The following is a 26772-nucleotide window of genomic DNA, read 5'->3' as shown; positions in this document are numbered from 1 at the left end:
TGCACTGGAACCAGGATTTTTTTTTTGCACAACCAATGGCCACAGTATTATTGTGAGATTGAATTTTTGTTCTTCTGCTAATTAGCTGTTGTAACTGGTAACACAGTTTCAAAAGAAGTAGAGAGTGGTTGATTTTCCTGGTTCTGTTGTTAAATACACTGAACAGCAGCAGCCTGACACAACTGACAGGCCAGGAAATATGCGCCTGCAAATTAAGGTCAAGCACAACCCATAATAGGATTATGTGTAAAGTAATGCTTAATATCAGATACTTACTATAACTTTATTTTGATGGTATTTTGTGTGTTTAGCCATAAAAACGGTTAAATCATAGATATTGCATGCTTTATCAGTCTTTCTCTGTTTGCATGGTGCATGTATCCCCCCTTCAACATTGTGAGTAGTGAGTTGGCATAGAAAGATTTTCTTAGGAGCCTAATTGGAAACTTTCCACCTCATACTCATAATCCTTTATGGGTATGTGCCTGCTGCCTCTCTCGCCCTCCCTCCCTCCCCCTCTCTCAGAGCATATGCAGCGAGATGTGCAATGTGATATTATTATAACTGAAACACTAATACTTTCACAAGATATTCCATTTATTGATTACTAATTGAATTCCCCAAATATATGCTTAATCTTTGAAAATATTCATAAAAAGTCAGAATTTCTACCAGGCTGATTTGGATATCCATGCTGTTTATTCACCAACACCAATAGTGTGGCATACTGTGATACTGGTGAATTCTTCTATTAACTCAGATCTTTTGACTGTTCGCCGGTTTTCTCAGAACATATTTCTGTTCATTTATGTTAAACACATATACTCTGTGCACGTTGTAGTTACCTTAACTTTAGTCAGAATGGTTGGTTGCTGAAAAATAATGAGCCACCCAAGAGTTGCAACTTAGAAAGTGTGTTAAAAGTCTTTTCTATTGTGTATCAGGTGTGACAGTTTTTCACCCAGCTGTTTAAACAGGTCTAGGGCCTAAAGTTTCACAATGTCAGTACATGGTCTGAAGCCCCTGAGCATTTAGGTCCTATTAAACTTTTTCCAGGATTCCAAATAGTTTTACTAAGTCTCTATATCATGGGTGTATTTTGTGCGCAACATGCAATAAACCAATCAGAGTGCCATCTCTTATTGCATTTAAAAGCCAGGTGCATGTGCACCTTGGAGGATTGCTATAATAAGGGCAGATTTGCCAGGTAGCAAGAGAAAACGCTTTCAATTAGCGCACAAGGAGACATCGGTGTGTGTAAATAGCAGAATGTAAGCATTGTGCACTCACTTATGTAGGTGCATATTAGGATCTTGATATTGCCGCCTTAAAAGCATTGGAATAGTGCTTCACTGAATTCAGACCAGTTGTTTGTTGGTCACTTTCCACTGCAATATGGATCTGGAAAAGCCATGGACAAGGACTCTGGAAGATGTCCGCACAATTGGGTCCAGACTTTCAACAACAACACAGACAGTTTCAGGGCATTCAGATGAGGGGTAGTGAAGCAGGCTGAGGAAAGACGTAACGTATGAATTGCGCTGCATAGATCATGTGTTTTTGTTTACAGCACATCCACGACTGCGTCAGCCCTCATCACCAAGAGCACTCTCGAAATGTTTTGGCCATTGTCCTGAGATATTTGTTTGTTTCTTTCATCTGTTGCGTGTTTGATACATCAACTACACGCCCCCTAACGCTTGGCGAATCCTGCAGAGGATCACATCGCCTCGTACAGACGTTCACTGGAGTTTTTACTCTGAGACTAGTCAGAGAAAGTCTGGAGCCTCTCACTCTGACATTTGCACATAACAATTATTAATCACTATGAAATTTAGTACAGACGATACTTCCCAGAGGCTGATTGATAAAGTAATGTTATCACATTTGATTACTTTTGCCATCCCCTTCACTTATAGTAAAATACCTGCACAAATAATAATATCATTCCTCAACTGCAGCTGTCGGCTTCTGGTGTTTCGTGATAATTAGGGAAGCCTGTTAGCATAAAGCTATCGTGAGAATGTTTGAGAACTGACTGTAGTTTTTAGCTGAACACTAACTTCCAAATGCTCCGCAGCACATCATCAGCACTGAGATGAAGTTTTTGTCTGATAAACAACTCCGACAGTTAATTGCTTTTCAAAAATGATTGATCTTGATTCATTATAAACAGCTTTCTCAAATCGACTGATCGTTTCATCAACTCATGCTTTCTCTAAAAATGTGGCAGCCTATATAAGGGACTATATTCCTGCTTTAGGAGAAGTTTGAGGGCTACTTCACAGCTATGTTTTACTCTTCAGCTCCACATGATGGATCTTTGATTGAGATATTACACTTTGTGTAGAGAACAATCGCCTGTATTGCGATGGCACTGTTATTGTGGGTTGCACACAGTGTCTTGATCATACTGTAAAGGGAGCTAACCAGCAATTTCCACCCTCATTCACCTGCTTGTTCTGTTTTGCGCGCGCGCGCGCGCGCGCGCACACACACACACACACACACACACACACACACACACACACACACACACACACACACACACACACACACACACACACACACACACACACACACACACACACAAGTCTCTACCCCTCAGAACAAAAAGAAGCAGTGATGTCTCTTTCCCCACGGTGATCACCACCAGTTACTACACACAGTTATATCTTCAGTGTGTGTGTGTGTGCGTCTGTCGGCATGGAGCAATGATGTCTCAGTGTGTGTCTTACTCATATTGTCCATAGTATCATCATTAATCATTTCTCCTCTGCCCAGACACAGCCATCAGTTATTGAGAGGTGCAATAATTTGGAATTGATTTAGTCCCCCCCACACAGAGCCTGGCTCGGAATATAAAACTCTCCTTTGGCAAGAAAGAAGAATGAGAGCTAATGATAAAGGGCTGTCAGCATCTGAAGCTCTACAACTCTGCAAATAGCTGCGAGAGGTGTTTCTTCCCTCCTCTCGCTATACTCCTCATGTTGTCTATTTCTGTCCCTGTTCTCTTTTAGGCAACAGAACAACCGGGCGTTGACACTGTAGGGAAATTGTTCCTGTTGTGTCCGTTTAATTGTTTGCGAGTCAGTTTAAGAAAGGAGAAAACCTGATGGACAGAGTCTCTCCACTGTACGCAAAACCCTCTTGTGTTAACAAGGATACAGATTTAGAGCTCCAAGCTGAAGGGCAAACAACTTAGTCTCTATAAGTGGGAAAAAGAATTGAGAGACCCTTATAAAGTTCTGTTCTCACACTGATTTAACTCAGAAATACATTTACTCGGTTAAAGCAAACATACAGCTGATTTTGTATATTACAATCTGGCCCATATAATAATTACATTATGCATGTGATGAAGCAATGTTGTCGCTCAGCCAAAAAGGGCTAAATGAGCAGCTTTCTGAGGAACAGAGCATTTCAGAAGTTACTGATGCCTGTCAGTTCCGGTATATTTTTATCATTTCCAATTATTTTGATATCACTTCCAAATGTGAATCCATTCTTGATAATAAACTGCTCCCGCTAAATCTCTCAAGAGACCTAATCTCTGCCCCCCGCTCTGTTCTTCAAAAACAAATTCATACACAAAACCCAAATGTGGTAGAGCATTCGCTGTCTCTACTTTGATGCAAACCAAATATTTTTAGATTGCAGGAGGAGCAGGAGCAAATAAGTTATACAAACTCAACTTCCTGTCGTAAAGGGTAGGGTGGGTAAGTTGTTTCTGAGACACTTTGTATCTTGTTTTTTGAATTCCTCCTCATATCCCAAAAAGTGCAAAAAGTCATTACACTGTAACAATGTCTGCATGTGCCATCATTCCAATGTAAATAACCATAAAGTGGCACAAGTCCAAACATTTACAAACTAAATAAATATGCATTTTTGCCACCAGCATATCGAATCGCATCTCATGAGTCAGGATGACGATTTCTTGCTGTATCGATACAATTAGTCTCTCAGGCAGCTCAGAGAACATTATTATTTCATTTCATTTCATTCATTGGCTTTTACTGTGAAACATCTGCAGGAAATGTTGAGTATGAGAATCCATGACTGACAGAAATTCATCTGTGAGAGAGATGAGTACTTCTGTTATTGAGGGAAACTCAGTGCCTCAGAGTGGCATTAAAGTGCTGGCTTTTATAGAAAAAACCATGGTACAGTAGCAATCTATCTATGATCCCTCTCTTCTCTGTCTCTCCCTCTATTACGTCCTTTTCTTGCCAAGCTTTCTCTTTGTGCTGGAGCAGTGCGTGTGGAAGCGGACTGGGGGGGAGGCTGGAGAGACGGTGGGCGAGAGGAGTTGAAGTGACACCTGGTAACAGGCTGATAGCCAACGGGGAGAAGTGGCACTTTCTTCCCTGAGAAGTCTCAGCCTCCTCCTGTCACCATCATGAAGTCTCACACAACCTATACATTGGAAGACTCACACGCGTATTCAACAATAAATAGCACACATAGCGTACATGCAGAAGCAGGTGACAGAACACGTCATCACTTGCACAGGATTGGTCGAGGGTTTAAGCCCCATTCAAATGTCTGTACTGCTGACCCTCACCCAAATAAAGTGGCAAGTTTAACAAAAGCAGACAGAGGAACTTTCCCATCTTGAATGGCACTGTGTAGAGCGCCTATGTCCGCCAAGGCCCAACAGTCTCCTTAAATTCTCAAGCTGCACCAGATTTCACACACTTGAAATATGCCAGATTTTTTTCAAGATCCATGAATTATTCCCTGAGAAAAATCAGTGACATTTTGAAACATCTAACAATGTTAAAGAAAGTGGGGAAGAAAACTCCGTCCCCTTGATCCAGATCCGCACCAAAATCAGATGAGTCCTTCCACCAAGTTTTGTATAATAAACTGTAACATAAACGCTGAAGCGCATGTTACACACCGGTCGGGGTGAATACATCACCTCCTTGGCTGAGGCAAAAAGACTCCCAAAAAAGTGACAGATATTAAATCAGAGCTCACAAAATAACAGAGGGAGACAGAGACTCAAAAGATGTAATAACACTTTCAAAACGTTAAAAGGTGATGAGAGAAGTGATGAAAATCAAGGAAAGAAAGAGGTGAATTTAGATCATTTTCATGAAGGAGCAGAGCAGACGTCTATGGACGGAAGTTACTCATGCAAGAGAATCCCCCGACTACGGAGCTTGACATCGAGTGGGCACACCATGGGGTTCGCCCCCGGGTTCTCAGAGAACACGAAAGACAAGATATGGTCAATAATACTCAAATTCTTCCAATATGAAGGCAAAGAAGAGATTATGTGCAGGGCCTGGGGGAAGAAGAAGGTGGTTTTTGGGGAGAGGTTGATATAATTTGAAGATAACTCCACAGCAGAGCTGAGGAAATGTTAGGCATATTCTGATACGTCTTCACATGTTCCCCTTTAAACAATGAGTGTTCTATGAGGACCAGACTCTGGCAGACACTGCAGGCAGGAGGTGACTACAAACATGGAGCAGAGAGGGCTGCCTATCAGCATGATCACACAGAGGGAGGGCCTGTCTGGGCAGCTATCCCTCGGCCTGGGAACAGTGGGAGGACTGAGACAGCAGGAGAGGTCAAAAGAACTAGATCAGGATATCAGGTAGAAACTGTGAGCTTTCAGAAGAGTTTGGATGAACCCTAAAAAAGAAAGTGCTTTATTCAGATATATTTAATCTGATATAGATGATCTTTTATATTATATTTTATATTGACCCCTGTCCGTGTGTTTGGTTGGTTTGTTTCTCAGCTGGATTACACCAACACTACTGAACAGATTTCCACAAAACTTTGGGGATGGATGGGACCTGGTTCAAGAAAGAACATTACATTCCAACAATTATTTATCCCTTTCTACAACAAGTTTGAAATAGGACATTTTTACATTACCAATTTCTCAGGGAATATTGCATCTTGATGAATTAATATTAGGCAGTATATGGAGACTCATATCTATGCTGTTTGAAATTTGAGGTGGATGAAAATAAAAATCAGGATCTACTGGATTAAAATGGGGTTTCATAGGAACACTAATAAACCAACAGTTTATATGTATAATAGTCAATAGTTTTAGCCATGGTGCAGAATTCCTACATTTTTTATATTCACCCTTTTTTCCAATTTGAATGAGAACACATAAATGGCAGAATTACATAGGGAGGACCTCTGCATGAAACAGACAGAGATTTTGTACTTTTTTAAGGTGCTTTAGCATCAGTGCACAGCTAGTAGAGGCTCCCCCCCCCCACAGCCTTGTCCTCAATCAGGCCCGGGGTCATCAACTGGAGACCTCAGCCTTAGAATCACATCGCCTCATCTCAGTGTCTTTGTTCTTGCTTGTTCACGGAGTATATCGGCCAAGTTTTATTTCACAAACTTTAAGGATACACTGACAGATAATAACACATTACCAGTGATAAAGGAAAATTCTATTCATTTCAGGTTAATGGGCTGTTGAATCCAATCAAAACGTAGTAAAAAAAATTGAAAAAAGAAGAAGCCCCTGTCGTAAATCCACGGGAAAGTCACTTAAATGATAAAGAGCACGAAAAACTGGGGAGAGAATGGGATTCAACAATCGATTTCTTTCCTTGTAAATCAACACATAAGAGAAGAGTTGCTACTCTCATTTCAAACAAGCTAAATTTCGAAAAAGAATTGGAAATGTGAAATAAACAGGGCAGAATTTAGTTACTATTGAATGTATGTATGCACCCCCAGGAAGATTGGTTTATTATATTGTTAATAATACTATTTCCTCACAGAAAGAGAAGGTCTTTTGATGTGAAGGGGAGACTTGTAGACTATATGTAAATATCATGTAGACTATAGGAGGTCTGCTCCTACTCGGCGGGTCAGGATCTTATTATGATATGTTGTCTTGTTATTTTTCCACTACAGCTTCAAAGCGAAAGCAGCTTTTTCTTCTTCTTCTTCTTCTTCTTCTTCAGCCACATACGGCGAACTACTGCCACCCACTACATAGTGTGTAATACCAATTTAAAGTAGCCTACACACAAAAACATAAAGGGCAGACTTGATATATCACATTCAAGACACAATTATTAAACCGACACAGGCACTACTTGACAATCCCACTGAAAGGATTAAAATACATGGATACTTCAAAAAGTTTTTCACCTTATACTTGGAGCCACTAGTTCAGTACATTAGAACTAATGAAGATATCGGAGGAATTATTATAACAGGGACATAATAAATTGGTCGCAGTTGACATTTCTTAATTTCATATCTAGGGGAACCCACATCCTTTTCATCTAGACTGCTGCAATCATTTTAAGAATATGTTCAATTATCAGACAGAATAGCAGTACAGACCAACACGAGAAGTCATAATTACTTCCATTTAACTATAGCCCACCTGGAGACGTTAAATACAAAAACAGATATCCCTCGGAATGGCAAATAGAGTCTTAAACATTTGGCCATCAACATGCAAGAATATTTTCCAAAATTATCCGAATACAATGATGTGCCTGTACATACATAATTGAGGAAGACATAATAGGATTAAACCTAATTCCTTTCTTTAGTCACACTTCAAGGATTAAATCCATTAGAATGAATATTAACCAGTAAACCGAAAACAGAAAGATTATTATTTCGCAGATGAGAGCTATAATATCATCTTATATTGCTCAAATGAGAAACATTGAAGGGAAAACACCTTTCATCCACATATATGGAAACTGATGACAAATCATCAAGTTACATAAATACTATCAATAGCCAATGGATGAACAATAGTAAGGAAACGTATTATAAAAGATAATAAATTAGTGGGAGATACTGCTGCAGTTCTATGCTGGGCTGTGTGACTAGATCCAACGACTGCACACTTAAAAAAATAACACTTTAATGCAATATAAAGAAACAGTTTAAAGGAAGGAACACTGCTCAGTTGTGAAATGCAAAAAACAAGACTTTTTTCAATATCTGCAGATGTAACATGTTACTATAAAGGCGAAAAACTGAGCCATGTCAGATAGAACTATTTTAGGAAAAAGCATGAAATGCAGACACTGGTAGTAGAATCATTTCATGTACATGTGGGGCTCAGTAGAATTACACACTTCCTACATTAAACCAAAATCGGAGGAAGGAAGATGGATGATTAAATCTCACAAAGAATAGACAACCATATGGAGGTATCACAGACTGCAAATAAAGATGAACATGTCTACTTCCTCCCACTCTCCAGAAATAAAGGCACAATATCCCTGGTACCAAAGCTGCCATTCTTGCAGAATCGGAGCTGGAGTCTGTGCAGCAGTGATGGAAGTTTTTATAGCATCATATAACTAATTAAAACCAAACTTCGTGGTAAAACGAACACTTCAACAAACATCAATGTGATAAGAAATCCAAAGTGATAGAATTATATCGTGTTGGGATTTATGACCTAAACTGCAGCCAGGCTTTGGGTTTGTGATTGCGATGCTTGGCTTTATGTTTAGGCAGCTGTCATGTCGTCCATCTTTATATTCTGTCTATAGCAGGTATCAGTGGAAGTGCACCAGCTCTCAGACATGGAGGGAGTTGGGTTCTATTACAGCAGCCTTCCTGTTCCATGACCATGTCTACTCAGATTCTCCTGTCGTCACAGACTCTTCGAGAGGGACACACAAAATGCCCTATATTTTTTATGAGATTGCCCCTGGAAATTAAGACTTCATATTCATATGTACAGTATTTCAACAATAGTTGAAAGGAGATAACATTTTGAATGAACATGCTGCTGGAATCTGGTAAAACGTCTCCCACCAGGAAATGGTTATCAGAGCAGAGCCTGACTCTCCCATGGAGAAGATAACAGCATTTGTCAATCATAAATTGGAACAATTTACTGCACACTGGGCAAAATGAAATAACTACCGAATGCTGTAAAAGACTGATTTTATTTTCACAAATCAATAATTTTGTTGGAGAGAAAAAAAAACTATTTGTTCAGTGGTTGTTATTTTTTTGTCTCTTCTATATCAGTATACCTTTGTCAAGGAAATATGAACATAAGGTGTATACAGCAATATTTTCATAAGTGTGCTGGTGCTGCTTTGTTACTATTGAGAATACAAGGTTTGTATTTTAATTTCTGCATCGTTAATTATTCTACATCTGTGTTGCACAATTACCCACACAATAAATGAAAAACATAATATATGCAACACCTCCTACATCCTAACCTCTCACACTACATCAAGAAATCTGTGGCATATTTTTGACAGTTTTTAGACATAATTAACAACCAAAAGAAAGGTGGATTCATGGAGCAGCAGCAGCAGCCGAGCCTCGGGCTTGTTTTGAGCACTCGAGGAGAGGTTTGTGCAGAGAAATCTACATGCAAGTATGTTAAACTAACATTCGCAGCCAAGAAGCTTTTTGGACTTGTTTGTCTCTAAACTGCCTACAGGAATAAAGACTTCACTGATCAGGACTTCAGTGGAAGATGGGGGGATGTACAGTATGTTCATGAATCTCTTCACAAAAAAGAAATTGCCATCAGACTGCCAACCATGACCCAGATGATACAGATGCCCTGTTGCTGACGAGCGGTGGAGTCAGCCAGCGTCAGGATCACAGCTTTTAAAGGCTGTTGACTGAATAACAAAGCATATTTTGGGTGCCTCATTTCGGTGCCTGAGCTCTGCACTACAATAGTTGTCCTGCTTATAGGCAACATAAACTTTACCACATGTGTCCAGTTAACATTACACTTTACTCTGGTGGCAACACTTTCTCTACATGGCTCTGGCAGCACGTAACATTAGGCTACAGTTTCGGGACGACACAACAACAAATTGCCTAACGCTAAACAGTTGAAGGTATGGCTGTATTTCATGTGAAAGGTTTCCGTCACTGGGAAGTACAGCAAATGTTTGAAAACAATTCCATGTAAAGGGAGGAACATAACTAACTTTATGAAGCACCTGACGACGAAGGGATACATCTGAAAGCAGAGGGATTCACCGTGGTCGACTTAAGTTAAGTTTACTTTAAAACTTTAAAAGTTAATATGTTAAATTTCTACTTCCAAATTGCCTTTGCAATTAAAAAAAAGTATGTATCGGTTCTGGCATCGTTTACGTATCAGTATGGTCTTAACAATATTGCTTTAGCACCACTATTGGAAAAATCCAAAACGATACCCAACCCCAGTCCTCGCTTATCAGAAATTCTTAATAGCATGAGCTTTTTCTCAAATGCCCTCTTGTTTACTCGCCCTTATGTTCTCTTTAACTTCATCGCCAGTTATTCAGAGAGAGTGAGTTGCGTTTATACAGCAGCAGCACCAACATAAACACTCCAAAAACCAATACGTGTCGAGATGGACTAGCACCCGAAGGAGCAACACTCCATCAGCCTGAGAAATGGACGACCTGCTGTTTACTCCTGCTCAGGTACTGGTATTGTTTGCACTTATTGGATTCATTTTACGCATGCACCATCGAATGTGATGGTGCAAAACCTACAGCTCCCTCACAGCAGTGCACAACTGACAGCACTCGGCACCAATTACCTACAACCCAGGCTGCCAGGGAAACGCACGCAAGTTATGGTTCAATTAGAAAAGAGGGTACAAATAATCTAATCCATAAATTAGCTGAAGTCAATTAGGACAACTCACCAATTAAGCACAAATCTGTTACTTGAGGGCAAAGCTATAATGAGGTTGCGGGAGGAGCCACGCTGAGGCTGTGTCCTTGCTTGTTTGTGTCGCGCTCAATAAACACTGAGCTTTGACCATGATTTTGATATGGAATTAGACGGCAAATTGAATTTGCTGGGAACCAAGCCCATGTCGGGCCACATGACGACGCGGGAGACGGAGTGAGAGAAAGAGAGGGAAAAAAGGGAGCGGCAATGAGGGACAGTGTGTTTGCGCGACTATTTATAGAGGCTGTGTCAGTCTGAATACAGTCCATGTGGAAGCGTGTGTGTTTCGCGGTGCAGTGTGACTAGATTTTCATCTCACTCAATAATAGCAAAACCCCAGTGGAAGGGCAGGGGTATTTATAGATGACTAATTTTCATTTCAGAAGAAGAAAAAAACTTGAAAGAGACGATTACTCCAAACAGCATTTAAATCAGCATACTGACAAATACTGTGAATTCATCCCTGAGAGAGCAGCCGAACACAAACCCAATCACCTGACGTTCGGTGCATTCTTACAACCACTGGCCTCCTCTGTCATGAAACCCGAGCTCTAGAGCTGATTGACCTTTGACGCTCCCTAAACCTCCACCCAGCGATGCCTCAGAGACTTAACTCACTTTACAGCCAAACTATAACGTAAATGGACGGAAAATATCTCGGGTGCAAGCGGTCACCACAGAGGGGAAGGCGAGGGGAGCGACGGAGAGTTTTTATTTTCTTTTTCCTTTCCAGTCAGACCAACAGTAACATTTTGTGATGAAACAAGGCAGCAGTAGACAGGATACCATTGATCTCAGTGTCTATTGAGTGCTGCAGTTGCTCACATTAGAGACCAAAAGTCTTTTAGAAACAGGCGTGATGATGACAGCATGTAACAGTGTCTTTTATGTGTTCTCTCTCTCCACTCCCTCTACACAACGTGACTTGTCGGTGAACTGTTGTGAGATTTGCGGGGGTGAGTGGGGCTGCTGGGAGGTCTGAATCAGACACCTTTGACACCTCCCCAGGCCCTAGGTTATTCATACACTAAATCTGTGCTCATGTAACCTCTGAGAGTGCTGGGCTGCATGACAGGGGAAGCGGAGAGGGGCAAGGGGCAGCCCTGATGTTGACATAGGCTGACAGGCTGCTCCATGGGCTGGCTCTGCTGCCCCAGGAAAGCCGGCCTGAGAGCGAGGAGGGAGGGAGCCAAGGCGCCAGCGAAACCCAGTCCCTCTCTCCTCAGCGCTCCCACCTCTGGTCTGGAGGAAATTAGGCATTGTCTCCATTTCCCTCGCCGTTTGCTGCCTGAGCTCTGAGCCTCATCCACATGGGTCTTTGGAGATGTTGGGGAATAAGCTGCCAGAGGCTATGGGAGGCTATGAGGCTACAGCCATGAGCCGCCACAGCCACTTAACCCTTTCTGTTCTCCCGCCAGCCCGGCTTAAACCCCTTACCTGGGGTGATTACCGCATGGACCTCAGCACCTGGCAGCCATTCATCATTCCTAGCAGCACTGCAGCTTTGATACCCTGATATGGCTCTTATGGCATATGCTAGACATACAGGACTCGCATACACATATATGCAAACAAACTCCTGGGTTGTAGGGTAAATACAATTTGAAAGGATATCCAGTTTGCCCTTTGACCCCTGGAACCATAACCAGACTTTCATGTGGCTGGCCCAGAAGTACAGCACTGTACCGACAGATGGCAAGGTCAAATGAATAACTTGGCGACAGAGAATTCCAACACTAATGCTGGTGACCTTTTGAGAGGGGCGAGGAGAGGGATGAAGACGAATGGGGAAAGGAAAAGGGAGAAAGCGGAAAGGCAAGCAAGCCGGTGGGGAAACACAAGCTTCAAATAATCACAGACGAAAACCTACAAACAGGGAAAATAAGTGGGCTAAACAGCCTGTGTCGGCACTAATCTGCACGAGAGCAGCTGTCTCTGTTCCCTGTTTTCAGAGGAAATGTGAATGATCGTAAGCAGGACAAGCATCGTTCTATAGGGAGAAACTGAACCTGTTCTGTGGTGTCCTCGGTCGGCGGACTCAGGGACCAGAGACATGATCTTCTTCAGGGTGAATTCAGCACCGGTTCGGTCAAAGGAGCAGTGAAACTCATCGCAGGCCTGACAGAGACATGGCAGTGGAGGTATGGTCACAGTGCGAATACAGATATACAGCTAAAGCCAACAGAGCATTCATAAGATGATGAATATAAAAAAAATTGTTCAAAGAATTAAAGTGGCACTGAGACATGTCATTGTAATGATCATTTTACACACAAGAATGATTTAAAGCTGACACTATTTAGCACAAATAAGCTTTCATTAGAGGATGTTCTAATTCTGAACTCAGGCTTTTAACATATTTCATTACATATTCGAGTGACTTTCACTGTGTTGGTTTTTGATCTGAATCCCAATTTCTGGATACAGAGCCCTTTAATTGTTCTGTCCTTGAATGTTACAACATTTAAATAGTATAATTGAAATTATTAAAGGACTAATAACCTGTAAACACTATCAGCCAGAAGTGAAGTGTAAATTATCACAACGGGGACGAGGGAGCTGACAAAAGATTTGTGTGAAACCTCGCAGGTGTGATCTTTAATATTTCAACGCTTTGACCTGCTTTTTGTTCATTAGACGCTGCTCCGCTGTGAACACACATCATTAGCACATTTCACAGGGATTGATAAAAGAAGAATAACAAGTGAGTGATAAATGTTGCAGCAGCCACTATCGGTGAGCTGAAAGCAGCAACACTAAACATGCGCACGGTGATGAATGTGGAAGTAAAATGGGACATCTGGCTCTTGTTTGGAGAGTGACAACCCAGGGTTCACCTGTGGCAGCGGCCGTGTGGCAGGAATGGGTCAAATGTGGGTGAACACAGGTTTGTAATGTTGCATCAGAATTAATGCAGTATATAATATAGTATATAGTCATGTACTAAAAAGTAAATTTTCATGAATCTCTCATCCTGCGTAAAAAACAGTGTACTAAACTAGGCCATTTGTGGACAGCTTACACATGAAGAGCGAGTGAGATACGTGTATGACAGAAGTAACGCTGTGCTCTGAGCTCTGTAAGGGCACATCATTAGCACACTGACTGACGTAACTGACAGCTGGCACTGGGAGGAGAGGGATGGAGGGGTGAATAGAGGGGGAGGAGACGGAGCAAAATCTGTGCCAACTACCACCCTCTGGCTGTTCTCCTCTGTTTTAATCACAGCAAAAGTGCTCTCACTCGGCAACCCCTTGGAGACCCAGGTACCTTAGCCACACTTGACATTAACCACAAGGCGAATACGCCCATGTTTAACACAGACAAGAATCCTTACCTTCTACCTAAGTGTGCGTCCGTCTCTTTCATTCCTCTCACTGAATATCACACACCGAGCAAAGGAATATGTGTTTTCTATCCCTTCTCTTTGCCTTCTTCTCTTTTTTTACTCTCTCTGTTTTGTGATGAAGCTTAGATCGGTTACTCTGTTTATTTTCATTTATTTTCTGAGTGCAGCTTGATGCTCTTTCAGAAAGTTACATCACAGATGATAAGGCCCATCGCCGTCAACTGCCCATATTTGCTTGACTTTTTGCTTCTTGTGAAAACGAATCGAGTGTGAAGAAAAATTAATTTTTGGTAATGTCAGTTCAGACGGTGTGGAAAGTCAGGACTGGGATGCTGAAAACGTGGGAGTCAGTCTCTTTAGAGTCAGAGTGTGTGCATTTCCAATGTGGTGGCACGTTCCCAGAGTGAGGACAGAAAGTGCTGACGGTGCTGTGGGTATAGAACTACAGACACTGATGAGGGGAAACAAGGCCAAGAGGGAAAGCTTGGACAGAAGGGAGCAGAACAAACTTCAGGTAAATAACATGGGACTAACCATTGTAACCATGATGTCGACATCGATAAGAGAGGTTTTTAATTTTTTATATTCAATTCAAGACTTGTTAAGACCTTCTTAATACCACTTAGAATCTATTTTACATCCAAACTTGCAATGGAAATACACACCCGAAAAATGAAAATATACTTATCCAGTGTCCCAAGTTTAAACAAATTTGCTTAGCCCGGTTTGCTTCATAACTACTTCCAGACACCCCAAATACTCAGTGTCATAGTGTCATAGTCAACACCGATGTCATAGTGCACAACATGGATTGTGCAATACTGTGATCACCATGATAAATCAACAGCATAATTATATCAAAAAGTAAAACATAGTAGCTATATTAGCCGCTGCCTTCATGCAAGGTGCGTGGTAACAAGGGAGCAGCCTAACTGATCAATTATCAATGATCAAGGTTTCAAAAGTAGCCGTCTTAGGCTTGAAGAGATAAGTGGTGTGTCGGAAACTAGACGGCGTCAGCATCCACACACCGGTGTCACTCTGGGCATCGTTCACTGCTGCCACGCCATATACAACAAGACTAGTGAAAGATATAGAGATATCACGAGACAGGAAAGGCTTCTCACTAAAAAATACTGTGATATTAATTTTACATCATGTCGCCCACCCCTACCATCAAGCCACTATGTTGTATTACCATGTTCATAAACTAGCTAACATGCTGGCTAGAAAGGCATTGGCTTTACGCATAAAGTTAACTGGAAACTTCTCTTTCTGTCTGGCACAATAGAGATGGTGGTGACGTAAAAAATGAAGAACAATCAAAACTGATTTAAAGACAATATCATATTTTTTAAGGCTTTTCATTTGTAAAATTGAATTAAAGCCATTCTAAGACTTTTTTAGGACCTGCAGCCACTCTATGTAATAAGCTTATTCTCTCAGACTTTTATCAGTTTGTCATATCATCATTATTCCTTCACAGCACCACCAGCAATTATGGTGTAAGTTGAACATTTTGAGGAAGAAAATCGAAGGGAGGAGATTCCCAGTGCCCTCCAGACACTGTGCAGCAAGAATAAGATATCTAGACAAAAATGATCATCATGTGATACGTTAATAGATCATTTGACACCAACCAGTTACCTGTGTCTCGTAGCTGAGGGGGGTGATCCTCTTAAAGTGGTCAGGTTTGTTCTTGAAGAATCGTCTGCTCCTCACTGTGTAATCAGACAAACACCAGGGTTTCCACATTTGCTTAAATATCGACTTCAAAGACTTTTCAAAGACAAAAGATCCAACATGGCACAAATTAAAATACAGATCAAGGGTAATTACTGCTACAACACTAAAATAAATATAATGAGAACTAGCAGACTACAAAGCTCGGAAACAACAATTGAAAAGAGAGAGAGGCTTGAATGGGAGAACACACTTCAGTACAGTGATGTGGTCTCTTTCACACCTGCAGACAGTGGCACGCGGCCTATTTATTAACATTGAGTAAAAAATATCAAAAGAAGTTTCTATTCATTTCTATTTTTGTGCAGACTACAAAAACTCAAGTACCTTAAATTACCAATTAAGAGTATTTTTTACAAAAACCTCCACAGCCTTGATTTCCTATTTTTTCTCACGAATTGGCAAAGTTTCAAGGAAAGGAAGGACCAGAGGGAACTGTGAAAGACCAGGTCCACCCTGTGTAACGTTAATGTTGGAACTGCTGAGGTGTTTATTATAGGGGAGCTGTAGATTTGTGATATTAGCACCAAATTTTTTGCATCCTGGGGGGGACGGCCATAAAATGTTTCAGCTGCCACTGTAAACTGTGTTTAAGCCAGAGTCGATGGGTCTAAAGCTAAAAATACTTCTAATGATGTCCCCTGAGAGTCGGTAAACTTTGTATCCATTAGAACACAAAGTGTAATTCTTAGTGCTTTCTGCAGAGAGCGCGATCAAAGTACAACTTTAGGTTTGTACTGTACTGAGCAAATTAATCCTAATGCAATTTAGGGTTTTGCATAAAACACAACTTAGCTTGACCCAGGAATTGTACTACAGCTAAACTGTGGCTGTCACACAGGAGCAGAATTTGTAGCTATTTCATAAACTCTGTGGTGCAACTGACCTTGAGTTCTCTATAGAGTCTGTGGGCTTTCTTGAACATGCCCTGTGCTTTGCTCCTCATGCTCTCCAGTGTGGTTAAACCTCCAGATGCTCCATTTGGCATTCTAGTGCACACACACACACACACACACACACAAAAGCTCAATAACTTGCTTTCTGCAGTACATGTAGGGCTGTTAAAAGGCCAGCGTTCACAACACAAAGCTATTCCTTCAAAACAAATGGCTGATACATGCATGGGGCCATTGTTAAGCCTGCTATTCTCTAAGGTAAGATCAAGACAACAATACAATCCTCTCGAACACTAGTGCAGTGCCCAATCCACTTCAGAATTAGTCCTTGTCATTAGTGAGTCCCCCTCAAACAGTTCTGAAATGTACTGTCACTTTTTATTGTTTGTGTGCATAGCTTTTTATAAACAGTCTACGGTGCAGAGTGAAGCTAGAAAACAATAACAACCAGATTTGACTGATTTAAGTCCACGTTTTTCTTAAAATTAAACAGAATTTTCTCTATTACTGCTCATGTCTGTGGTTTGAATGATTGACTTTACTGGTTTTAGTTTTTCACACATTACATGGTGGCTATGTCAGAGGTCTGTTAAGCAATTGACACAATCTTCACAACCGAGTTCAAAACCTTTCAAAACCAAAGCTGTGAAATTCAGCTCAGTATAAAAGAATCGCAGCAACCAAGAGAATAGTCTGCTTTTACTTTGAAGAAAAACTCTTAAAGAGGATCGGATTGTTGTTGCAATGAGATCAGCAATGAGATCAGCACCCGCGACACTCGTGAATGTCTGTGTCAGTCCAATATGGTGAACAAATGGTGAACCCCCTCTGGCTGCAAGACGCTATTTGCCTGTAATTCAATTGTATTAAGTTGTGTGGAATTAGTCGATAAATGAGCCTTTTAAAAAACATCTTCCACAACATCTGCATCATTTTTGAAGACAACAATTCAATGTGGAAGAAGGCGAAGCAATAGAGGATGCTGCTCTCCTCCTGTTTCACAACCTCCAGATTTATACAGAGGCTCACTATTTGCTTTAAAGCTGCTCAGCATGTTGTCAAACAGAACTTGTACATGCAACACATGTGAAAAGGTGCACACACATCACAAACGCATCAACGAACACAGATGCCATGCTAAACTAACTAATGAAACACCTACTGGAACTGAAAGAGTCAGAAAGAATAACACCAACATCTTCGTGTGTTGCGAAAATAGAGACACAAATAGAGGCACAAATTAACAGAGACGAGAGAGAGGGTGCAAAAATAACTAATATCATAACTCATCTTAATTATTTCACACCCACACTTCACACACAAACTGATCTGACACATTACATTTGCTTGCGACATTAAACCAACTCGCTAATTTAAAATCTCTGTGACAACGTGCTCAGAGAGTTGCAACGTAATTAGACAGTGGTGGAGCTGTGAGTGGAGATGGTTATCTATGTGATGTTTGGTTTAAACGGCAGCCGTGTGTGTGTGTGTGTGTTTGTTGGAGGTGGTGGTGGAGGGAAATGAAAGGAAGGAAAGCGAGAAGATTTAGCTCGTGCAGTGTGAGGAAAGGAGGCGCGGGAGAAAGGGGCGGGGAAACGGGTTGATATTAGACATTGGGGAGATGTTTGTTGGAGAGAAGTGTGAGTTGTGGAGGGATGAGGCGATAAAAGATGAAAAGGTCAGGTAAAATATGAGAGGTGGTGTGGGGAAAATTAAAGGAGTGGAAAAAAGGGAGAGGAGAGACACAGGGTTACAGTAGGAGCTGGACTGGGCCCCGCCGGCCTATTTGGGCCTCCCACATCCCTGCCTGCTTGTGCTATGGCTTTGATTCATGAGAAATATGATATTCACAGCTTTTCCTCTCCTCAAATTCAGTCTGGACCCACTGTCGCTGCATACACACAGCTTAGTGGGAATGTCCCAGCTACCAGGCCCACACACACACACACACACACACACACACACACACACACACACACACACACACACACACACACACACACACACACAGCTCCTATCTGCTTTGACTTACATCCTTTACTGCACTTTTCTGTTCTTACCATTATTGGAAGCTTTACTATGCTAAGCTGAGTGTCGTGCTAATGACGAACCAATAACTTGCAGCTGCTATTAAAGATGTTAATGTAATTCATATATGATTAGCTGCTTTATCTTAATTGAATGTGCTGTGTGTTCGTGTGAGTGTGTGTGTGTGAGAATCAAAGAAGGAGGGGGAGGTCAGTGTGAAAATGATGGATATAGTGAGAGAAATTAAAAACAAGTGAGACAGTGCGAGACAAAGGTAATGATTAGAGAAATTGAGGGGGTGCACATTTTGTGAGAATGTATTTCTATTAAACTGTCAAAAGATTTTTCTTTGTGTGTGTGTGTCTGTGTGTGTGTGTGTGTGTCCTTCACAGAGGCACAGTGATCTGGCCAACCTAAATGACTGTGATATTATTGGGAGAGCGAGAGCGGGAGGCCTTTGTTGAATACTGATGAAGCTCAGCACAAAGCTGCCTCCTGGCCTCATTAACCTGCCCAAGACCGGCTTTGTTTCCCTCTGCAATGCCCCCAAACGCTCCCTACATCCTGTCCGAAATGGGGTTTCCGAAGTCTCGCAGTTGGAATGAGAGGCGGCTGCCTTTGAGAGGCTGAGGGTTGAAGCAGGAGTGAGAAAGTCAAATGAGGGGAAAAGAGGTAATCTTCATGGAAGTTGAGCGGTTTGTTTCTAAATGTTGCCATGAGAAAAGACTCAGGTGAGGGGGAATTTAGCAGAGAAATTAAAGGTGCCGCAAATGTGGAAAAACTTTTGTAAGGAAATTATAAATGTGTTGTAAAGTACCAGACGGGGGAAAGGGGAAAAGTCAGTTCTTTTGTGATGAAGTAGAGAACAAGATAAAATGCAAAAAACAAAACATGGATCACACCTTCTACCCTCGCACTTGCAACAACTACAGAGGAAGGAGGGGAGATGGCGGCGCGGAGAGAGTGGGGAACTGGAGCGAAAGAATGAAAATAAGGTAAAGCAAAAGTAGGACGAGAGGGTTGTGCTCTTTCATATGCCTTGGCACAGCACGCCGTTGTTTTTGTTAGTCGACGCGCGTGGCGGTGTGCAGTGCGATGTCTGTGTGCGTGCATATTTCTATGTGTGCGTGCGTGTGTTGGTGCAGGAGATTTCAATTTCATCTTTAATGGAAACAGCAAATAGGGGAACAAATAAAATGTGAAAGGAGAAGAGCAAATCCTCCCAGCAGCGGCCCAGTCAGAATGGATGATGAGAATGACATGAAGTAAACATTCAGCTGTTCACAAAACAAGGTGGGTATGAGGACAGGGGAGGAAGGGACAGAAGACACAGGGGGAAGCAGGGGGGATATAGAGGAGCAAAAAAGGAAAAAGGCAGCAAGGGGGGGAGGAATGATGATGGGACAAGGGATCAGTCAAGGTCTGTCTTCCAGTCAAAGTTGTTGCTTATAAGCTGTGTCCCAACTCAGGGGCAGAATCCTTCGGAGGACTTGGTCTAGACCTCGAAGGTCGAACGGAAATGAGACAATCTGGTCTACGGAGAATTTCCAATTCAATCGCTTGTCCCGCCCTTACAGTGGTTGTGTCTGAAATCAGCCCTGTCCCTCTCTAACCCCTACTCACTATATAGGGACATCCATGTAGAGGACTACATAGTGAGCTCATCGGTAAAAAGAACACTACTTGACGCATTTTCTCTGTGCTGGTAATTATTTCATTGTCGCAGGATTACGACGTACAACGACAACAACGTAGGCCATAATGAATACATTTTAAATGCTTGTTGTACACTTAACGGGAGGTTACTGACCATCAGTTGTACACGACTTTTCACGGTGCATTGTGGGAGACAATAAGTCCAAAATATAGGATATATAAACTTTCACTAAATATTTGGACTTTCTACTGTATATAGTGGACTGTATAGTGATAAGTGAGGACAGTGTCATCGTTAGCTCGGTCATTAGCTTTGTGAGCAGAGTGCAATGAATCCTCAGCTCGGTTGGCTGGACAAGTATCCAACCAGTGGATCTTTCATTGCAATAAGAATGGAAGGACGCATTTGTAAGAAATAGGGAAGCACGGATCCAGTACTGATATCAGGTATTGATCTGATACCGACACAAATAGCTGGATTGTGACAATATAGCCAATTTATAAAAATGTAATTCTATGCCAATGTCTACCTGCCCTTACTCTGTCATGCATCAGCAGTAAGACGACAGACCTGGACATTTTGCAAGAACGAGAGCCTCAAGGTTTACACTTGAATTGTAATTCTTTTAACAAGCTGCTGCTGCACACTTATTTATAACTCTAATGATGAATAAAAAGTCTGTAATTAGTTAGCGTTTTAGTTTTCATTGTGTTTTGTCTGTTTGTTTGTCATCAGTATTATGGAAAATATACAGAACTGATTTTCTTTAAACTTAGTGGAAGAATGGGACACATGTCATGCAAGAACCCATTACATTTTGGTGCAGATCTGGACAAAGTGTCATATCCAGGATTTGTTTTTCATAAGTTTAACTTTACTTTACTTAAATAGGGCATATTTCTTTGGGTTTTTTTTGGACATTTTAACTAATTTCCGAGGGAATAGTGCTTGAATCGTAAGGGGAAGAAATCAGGCATATTTAGAGGACTTATATCTTTGATTGTGTGTATTTTGAATGAATTTAAGGGGACTTGGGTCTTAACAGAGCTATGTGCTCTTCTAAGTAATATTCTTCTTTTATGTATACAAGTTTCTTTAGTAATTATTTTTACAAAGTAAAGAAAGGAGTGTTTAAGCCTGGCCAGATGTTGTCTTACAAATAAAAACATGATCCCAGTCATGTGCAACACTATTAGGCACAAAGCTTATTAATTAAACACACCGTTATTGGCTCAGTATTTAGTATCTGCTGGCAACAAAAGCCCAGTTATCTGCACCAAAGGTGGATCTGTGAATGAGTAATCAAAAATCATCAGGAGCAGGAACACATTCGATGCAGACTATTGGTTCTGATGAGGCCTTATAGATCAGTAATAGCTCATTGGGGACGGAGCAGCGGCACACAGTCAGAACAGGAGTGAGGTCTTGGCTTTCAGTACTAGTGGCACATTTCCACCAAAGTATATTCCCTGTGTGGATGAGGAAATTTCACTGTATAGTGAGAAGACGTTTTTGAAAGCCCAGTTCCATAACGAAAATGTCTGTAAAAATGATCTGTGTGTAATGTAGAACCCACCAGCTGAATAAGTCCAATGTGAAAGTATTTCACCATGTGTGTGACACTTGTTAGTTCTGCCTGTCCATGTTAACCCACTTGGCAGCAGAATGAAAACATTGTAAAACAGAGGGACACTTGAGAGAAGATAAAGAAAGGAGTGGAGGAGTGGAGGTGGAGAGAGATGCCTGTAGCCTGCTGCTCTGCCATTCAGGGACATGACCACCCGCAGGGCCAGTCAAGGCTGAAGCCTTGCATCATGTCAGACATGCAGATCACCAGCTGAGTCATCTGGTCTTTTGGGGATGGGACAGATGGACAAGTACAAAACGTGCAAGGGTACACAAAAACACACACACAAACACACACACCCAAGACCAGAGCAAAGACATGCCTCTAACATAAATCCATGCGTCATTAAAGATTAGAAAATGTTGAAGTGATTGTGTGGAAACAACAGCAGCAGCACACACATTAACACAAATACACACACACACGTGAGCCTGCCTGCTTTTAATGAAGGTTATTCAGATTCTTTGTTTGATTTACATGATGTACGGCGTTTAGTTCACATCAAATCACTTTGCAGTTTATAATGTAAACGTGTCAAAATGTAATTATGTGCAAAACTCATCTCATCTCTATTTTAACGTTCTGAAAAAAGGATTATGGGATGAAATCAAGTCAATCTTGGTTCAGTAAGTGTTGATTGATGTCGACTGCCCTTGACATATTAAGACAGATGGATTCAGAAAACGTGTCTTACATGCAGATAAAAAATATGCCCATGCATATATAAAGAAATCGGATATTACAACGATGTATTAACGCTTAAGAGATAAAAGAGCTGCCAAATTAAACCCAACTACTCCAAATGAGTAGAAAAACATGAATTCAAACTATTTCACACAAGGCATTAGGGATATGTGAATGAATATATGTACATTGACTTTAGCTGTATCATTTGTCAGCTATCATTTTATATTAGACACCAATAGGAGTTTATGGAACAAACTCTACTACCATCATGGAGACAACAAATGAGGGATGGTCTTCTGGAAGAATGATAATAATCCCTCCAGTGAAGTTCCAGAGACGCATGCTAAGCAACATTGAAGATCACGGTGGCCCAACACCTTCCTGAGCCAATATATGTTGTTTTTTTCAGTTGTCACACATCTATAGCTGCTTTCAGACAGGCACTGAACTCCAGATAATCTCCTGAATCTGCAGCACCACCCTTCACCGGAACGAGTCAATGATTTCTCTGTTTTTGTGAACACGTCTGAACGGTCCATCTCCTGCTGCGTTCTTCATATGTCAAAGGCAAATTTACCCCATTGTACAGACATTTGTTTAGGAGTTCTTGTCTGAAAATGGCTCATGATAGATGAACTATAAATGTGTGTGTGTGTGTGTGCGGGAGAGAGAGAGATAGTGTATTACCTGCAATCTGGATCTTCTTTTTGAACAAGAGATGATCAAGCTTAATTTGAACTTCCTGTGTTCCTTAGCATGTGGTAGCTGTCAATCAACACATGCTGGAGCCGCACCAGCCACACTTCCCATCCAGCACTTCACACATAAGTCCTGAACCTGCGGGGGGGGAAAAGAAAATATTTGTAGGATTAAAATCTTAGGATGATCAAGTGCAAATAGTTTTTTTTTAAAAGTACTTTCAAAGCTTATTCGTGATTAAAATGAAGGTGAAATAATGTTATGTTTACGGAAGCAAATTCTTCTCTTCTTATATTGTCTTATTCATCAAAGCGCAATTGAGTAATTTCCCTCCCTCCCTGCATCCCTGCACAATTATTATGATCAGCAGCACAAAGTATGACAGGCATTTTAATTTGCCCTCTGTAACTAATATGAAATAGTAATGCAGGGCGGCTTCTCCCACTAACGGTGAATGCTAATATGGCCTCATGGTGTTGATTTAGTATCATTTTGCAGTGTCTAATCTATATCCAGAGCAATGTTTACTGTATACAGTATGAGTGCACAACTTTGTATTAGTCACTGAGCAGCTTACAGCCTGTTTCACTGGGACCTCATATTTCTCCAGGAGAGCAAACTGTTCATGGATGAGAGGAATCTGAGCTTCTGTCTTGGCCAAATCTCCCTGGAGAGTCTCCAAGAGCTCCGGGCTCCCGCCAGCCTCAGCCGGTGACTGGAGGGGGTGGTTCGCACTTGTGCCGACAGAACACGGAGTGGGTTGCCTGCCTGCATCAGACGACGTGACCCAGAGACAGTGACACTCTCCATTTTTGTTTTTCAGTGTGATCGTTTGAGAAGTGTCTAAAAGGGAGTATGTTTTAATTACCCCACGCTAAGGAGGTTACAGTTTCACCCCTGTCTGTTTGTTTGTCAGCAGGATTAAGCAAAAACTACCACAGATTTATTACATTACTTGCTAGATGGATGGGAAAGAAAGCACCCATTAAATTACTGCGTGGACAAAGGCCAATTATTTTTATCTTGGATCTTGATGAAAACAATCAAGCATATTTAGGAGACTGTTATGTTTGAGTGTCTGCAATTTGATGCAGATCCAAATTAAAGTCTGGATCTAGCGGATTTATATGTGGTTTTATCAGGGGAGTGTTGGGCCTCGGCGGAGTACGGGCGTATGCGCTCTACTTAGTGCCATTCTAGTTAAAATAAGATATTATTTCAAACAGGATATTAATTAGTTGCTAACTGTGTCACCTTTTCATTATAAATCACAGCTTATCCAACTTCCTCATAAACAAAAAATGTATTTATGTTACACTTAGCTTTAAAAGAGTGGAGATTATCTTCTGATTTATAAATAGACTCTGTAAAACATCAAAAACAAACCCTCCTTTTCCTTCCTTCTAAAATAATCTCTTACTTTGTATGCAAACAAACTTAACCTGACAAAAATTAGTGATACCAGTTCTCATTTGAGCTGTGGGACGCCTCAGTTAACCTGAACATGACGTCACATCCTGCACACTTCTCTTCACTCCTCACCTGCTGGCATCGTCTGGTAAGGGTTTTTGAGGTTGATGTCGTCAGCTGAATGAACTTTGTTTGCAACTCGCTGCAGTGTTGCACCATGGGAGCGGCTAGCGGTGAACAGTGCAGCATGACATCATGGTTCAGTGCTCTCTCTACCTCAACACTGCTGGCTTTCTTCTGTATATTCTGAGGACAGAGAAAACGGGAACAAAACTGAGGGAGATCAGTGTCCGCAGTGCCACAACAGCATCTTAATTACAAGATTATACAAGAGAACACTTGGGCAACAATCCCAAGATACAGTCAGTTGCCAGTTTATTAGGTACAACTTGCAATCTAATGCAACTATAAATCTGACCTTCGTGAAATTCGCAATGTTAAGGTATGTTGTTAGGGTTCATGTCTTTGTTACATTTAGTGTTGGTTTCACATTGTAATTTAGAGAGCGGACTTAAGGAATTTGTATGACATACATATGTCATGTCGTCATCACCTACGTGAGATGCATCGACCTATGCTTGACATTGATTGGTTTGAAGTCCGAACTATCCACTAAAGTGTTTTCACCCTGCAAACCAATCAAACCATGGTTCAGTTTGACTCAGACCAAGACAATCTCTCTAAAACACATATAACAAAACCTACACTTTTACCTTCATGCAGGTTGGATTTATCGATGGACTGTTAAATTAGACAGCATTAACTTTAGCTCGGTGTTCTGTGAGAAGTGTAGTTACATGTGTGGATACGCTGCTTTCTCAACAGATACAGAGAAAGAATAAAGTGAAGTCTTGAAGTCAAATCAAATAAAATCTTGGTTCTCAAGGCATTTTAAGATCTCGAGTTTGGATGTTGTGACTTTTTCTGTCCCGCAGGCGTTTTTGGAGCGGTTCACCTCCTGCGTGCAAGAGTTTGTGGATGGAAATTTGAACAAAATCTAATTTAAAAGGAACCAAGCAATAAACACAACCACCTGTGCAGGCCTGCAATCGTGTATAATAGCATGAATATGACAAAAAACAAGGGCTGATACAATGCAAACTTCATTTGTGCAATGGGAGAAATCTGATAAGTTATATTGACGGAGGACTACTATTGACATGGGGGTGAAATCCAAAGTGCTGAGACAGGCTACTGAGTGTATGCACAAAGAACAATGTTGACACTACAGTGATTTACATGCTGATGTCTTTGACTAATCCATAAGTACAATAATGCATACTTGCACTGTGGATGTACAGTGTGTGTGTGTCTGTGTGAGTGTGATGAATGTTTGAAGAGATTGTGTAAGTGGACATCACTGCATGGATTCCACTGAGGTCACGAGGACAATGCTGTTTGCTTTTAGCCTCTGTGTCACCTCTCTGCCCACCTCACCGGTTCTTCTTCACTTTTCATCAGCGGCTCTCACTCGTCTCTTTTCTCTGAATCATTAAGGCTGCCACGCGCTTCAAAGCGCTGCTCAAAATATCAGACAGAGTCAGAGCGCTCCGAACACCGGAGTCATACAAATATTTTTGTAATGCCCTGAAATTCTGACGATAAGGCAATTCACCGCTGCTGAGAGTAGCCGGGACTTGCTGCCGTGTGACTGCAGGCAGAGCTGTGAGAGCCCCCCCCCAAAGAAAATACTATTCTGTTCATTCTTCACACATCCACTTCTTCATTCATGTTGACGGCTCAACTGCGCCCCATGAATAGCTCTGCATACAAAACGAAGCAAGTGTTCTTTTTTATTTGAATTTGTATCACTCTCCGCCTTTTGGAATCAAAACTCGCTCTGCAGGTGTTCACCACTCAACAGGAAACACTGAGAGGCCAACAGGGGAACTGACATCTCAGAGTTTACTCGCCGATTTTGATTCTGACA

General features: G+C 41.4%; 1 long non-coding RNA gene across 1 annotated transcript in view; it reads right to left on the bottom strand.

Moving 5' to 3' along the window:
* Window positions 1-16655: 16655 nt before the first annotated feature.
* Window positions 16656-26772, bottom strand: part of LOC117752098 — a 31426-nt gene continuing 21309 nt past the window's right edge. Inside the window, exons 3-4 of the long non-coding RNA XR_004611985.1 lie at window positions 23361-23510; window positions 16656-16764 (exon numbers count right to left, since the gene is read on the bottom strand). This is a non-coding gene — a long non-coding RNA (uncharacterized LOC117752098). The remainder of the gene's footprint in view (window positions 16765-23360; window positions 23511-26772) is intronic.

Source organism: Hippoglossus hippoglossus, chromosome 18 (assembly GCF_009819705.1).
Source record: "Hippoglossus hippoglossus isolate fHipHip1 chromosome 18, fHipHip1.pri, whole genome shotgun sequence".
In the NCBI taxonomy this organism is placed as follows: Eukaryota; Metazoa; Chordata; class Actinopteri; order Pleuronectiformes; family Pleuronectidae; genus Hippoglossus; species Hippoglossus hippoglossus.
This window is presented reverse-complemented; position numbering and strand designations above follow the sequence as displayed.